The sequence below is a fragment of the Sinocyclocheilus rhinocerous genome, unplaced genomic scaffold (genome assembly GCF_001515625.1).
Source record: "Sinocyclocheilus rhinocerous isolate Xijiao unplaced genomic scaffold, SAMN03320098_v1.1 scaffold700, whole genome shotgun sequence".
Taxonomy (NCBI): domain Eukaryota; kingdom Metazoa; phylum Chordata; class Actinopteri; order Cypriniformes; family Cyprinidae; genus Sinocyclocheilus; species Sinocyclocheilus rhinocerous.
In genome coordinates, this window is record NW_015666541.1 from 116,351 (window position 1) to 120,080 (window position 3,730).

Genomic DNA, 3,730 nt, shown 5'->3' on the forward strand with positions numbered 1-3,730 from the left:
GTCTGTCTGTTTGTCTGTATGTCTGTCCATCCGTCTGTCTGTCTATCCATCTGTCCGTCTGTCTATCCATCTGGCTGTCTGTCTGACTGTCTGTCTATCCATCTGTCCGTCTGTCTATCCATCTGTCTGTCTGTCTGTCTGACTGTCTGTCTATCCATCTGTCTGTCTGTCTGTCTGTCTGTCTATCCGTCTGTCTGTCTGTCTATCCATCTGTCCGTCTGTCTATCCATCTGTCTGTCTGTCTGTCTGTCTGTCTGTCTGTCTGTTCCATCTGTCTGTCTGTCTGTCTGTCTGTCTATCCATCTCTCCGTCTGTGTGTCTGTCTGTCTATTCATCTGAATGTCTATCCGTCTGTCTGTCTGTCCATGTATCTGTCCATCTGTCCCTCTATCTGTCTGTCTGTCTGTCCGTCCGTCCGTCCGTCCGTCTGTCTGTCTGTCTGTCTATCCATCTGTCTGTCCATCTGTCTGTCTGTCTGTCTATCTATCCATCTGTCCCTCTATCTGTCTGTCTATCCATCTGTCTGTCCATCTGCCTGTCTATCTATCCATCTGTCTGTCCGTCTGTCGGTCTGTCTATCCATCTTTCTATCTATCTGTCTATCCATCTGTTTGTCTATCTATCCTACTGCCTGACTGACTCTCTATCCATCTATCTGTCCGCCCATCCATCCATTTATCTATCATATAGAATTGCAATTTCAAATTAAGGAAGTAAATTAAATAAAATAAAATCAATTTAAAAAATGCATCTACTCGAACTTTAATTTAAGATTGATAGATTCATCCCTGTACTCTGCAGCATCAGTATAAATTCACTCCTCATGTCACCCGTCAGTGTGATAATGATCACAAAACTCATTTTATAGCTGTATTGATTACATCTCCATCTGTAATCAAAAGTAATTATTGTCTCCATCATTACAGCTACATCTTTACACACTTTCTTACTGTTTATTATTCAGATAATTCCCATAGGCAGATATTTTTGTAGTGTGTGTTTTACAGGCGTACAACAAGGGAAAAGATGCAGAAGTACAAAATCAGTATTGTATTATGCAACACTTAGTGCGTTCAGATGCATTCAGTGTGATTCAGATGGATGATGTGGATGTAAACAGCATCATGATGACGGACTGTTTACATTCAGCCAGCTGTGTCAGCTGTCAGTGTGCAATCGTCCAGGCAAATATGAAATCATATTTGTTGACAGATTTGAATGCTGCTTTAAGGTGCTCGAAAACACAAAATGGGCTTCAAGGAATGTTCCACATTCAAAACAAGTTAAACTCTGTGCACTGCATTGGTGACATGCTTTCAATCACCACGCAAAATATCTTACCTCGTCTCTCAGGTTGGAAAAAATGCTTTACATTAATGCACTTTCTAAGTCTATGGGCCTGTTTGTGTTAAAGCACCTGCACAAATGTGTGTTTTTGCACTGTGAAGTGTATAAATCATCATTTTTGCAATGGATTCTCTTTTCTAGGTGGATTTTCATGTAAACTGTCCCATTCAGGTGTTCTTCTGGTCTATATCATGCAAAAGTTACTGGATTTGCTGGTTTTTGATGAGAGGATTTCAGGTCTGGATGTGATTTTGTTACTCTAGTCTCATATTAACAAATATAATGTTGAAGTTTTGTGCTTATACTTTTAAAACTGTGTATTTTAGATTTTGATTAATATATGCTGGATATAAACTGGTCTATCGCTAAATATAATGTTTATCCCCTTGCAGTGTAAATGATTTCTGTAAATGAAGCTTTTACAAACTGAAAGATTTGTTTATTTAAAAAACATTATACATTAATATATTAATATATAATGTTTGAAATATATTAATAATCATATATAATATAAGTTATATTTATGTCAATTTATATGTATGTATATATCAGCATTACACATATATTGCAATCCCTACTTTGTGAAGTTATTAATATAAATAGGTCTTTCTATTTTATTTTTTATATATCAACATTATATCATTATACATGTATTGAAGATCGTATATCATTTATGAATTTATATATTGATTTTATGTTTGCTTTTATTTGTTTTACAAACTGAGAAATTATATATAGTTTAACTTGTATTAAACGTGATATATTCCTTTAAAATCTTTTAAGGATCACTTAAAGAAAGTAATTTGTTTGCAATGGTTTAATCTTTCAGTTCTCGAGGGAGAGTGAAAATGTTTCTGCACCAAACTATAAACCCATGCGAATCAATATGACAAACTTTAATGGGCTCATGAACAGCAGGAGGAACCTTTTAAAATGCAAAGCAGCATGCTCCAATTTACCCCCTCAATATTTTGCACATAATCAAGTGTATCAGCAATTAAATGCACACATTATCATGACCTTGGCATGGTGGATGATAAGACACGCCGATCAGAAGGATATGAAGTAGCAGTATGTTTATATCACCATGACCTAGGCCTGATTACGCGTCTCTATTGCCCTGCGTGTCACAGGTTTTAAGGCGTCTAATCAGGCTGCGTGTTTTATTCAAATTTCCCACTGATGTGTTGCTCTACACTTGATTTGCTCTGATGATGGCGATAATGATGCCCAGGATACGCGTTCACCCTGAAATGAAGCCACTTTCACGGCAAAATCATTTATGGAAGTTGATATTGGAAATGATTTCTACGAAACAAGTTCAACATTTGTTAATTTCTGTGTGTTTTTGAGTGCTAGAGCTCACAGTTATATAGTCAGTGATGTGATATCAACCTCAGGAGCGTCAGGTGTGGAGGAAAACAGGTCATCTGAACCTCATAACTTGAGTTAGCCATATCGTCCATTCATTATTCATCATGCTTCTTTTCAAAGGTCCCATATGCTGTTGTAGAGGAGCACGTGGCGTCTTTCAACCAATGCAGGACATCTATAACTTATTTAACACTCATGGTTGCTGAGCAGCTTGTATTGCATCAGCACAAGAAGCAGATCCAAAGGTCATCCCATCACCACATATGAACTTGTGTATGTTAATGATGCATCATTTCTAATATCATCCCCATGAGATATTCTGTAAAGCTTGCAACAGTAACCAAGGGGGCGGAGCTTGGCCAAGGTTCAGTTGATTCCAATAGAGTTTCACTTTAGCATGTTGCAAAGATAACAAAGTTATTACAGGATTACACACCATAGAAATATTGGGTGAAATTGTCCATATTTATTTTATTGAGGTATTTCTTCACTACTTTTCAATATTGTATGGTGATTATTATTAGTAGTAGTAGTAGTATGGTGATTGTTTTATATATTAATAAATAGGTTATTGTGTGTGCATGCGCGTGCGTGTGTGTGCGCATTTTTGTGACAAATGAGGACATAAATTTGTATAATGACAAGGGTATGACATAGGTATTAGGCAAGGCAAGGCAAGTTTATTTATATAGCACATTTCATACACAATGGTAATTCAAAGTGCTTTACATAAAAGAAAAGAAAATAAATAAATAATAATTTAAAAACTTTGGAAATGATTAAAAAATTGATTTAAGAGGTTTAAAATACATTTAAAACAGTTAAGAATAGAAAACGAATATACATACAATATAGTGCAATCAGTTCGGACATTACACAGTGCTCATTCAGTAAATGCACAGCTAAACAGATGAGTTTTGAGTCTGCATTTAAATGTGACTAATGTTTTAGCACATCTGATCTCTTCTGGAAGCTGGTTCCAACTGCGGGCGGCATAATAACTAAAAGC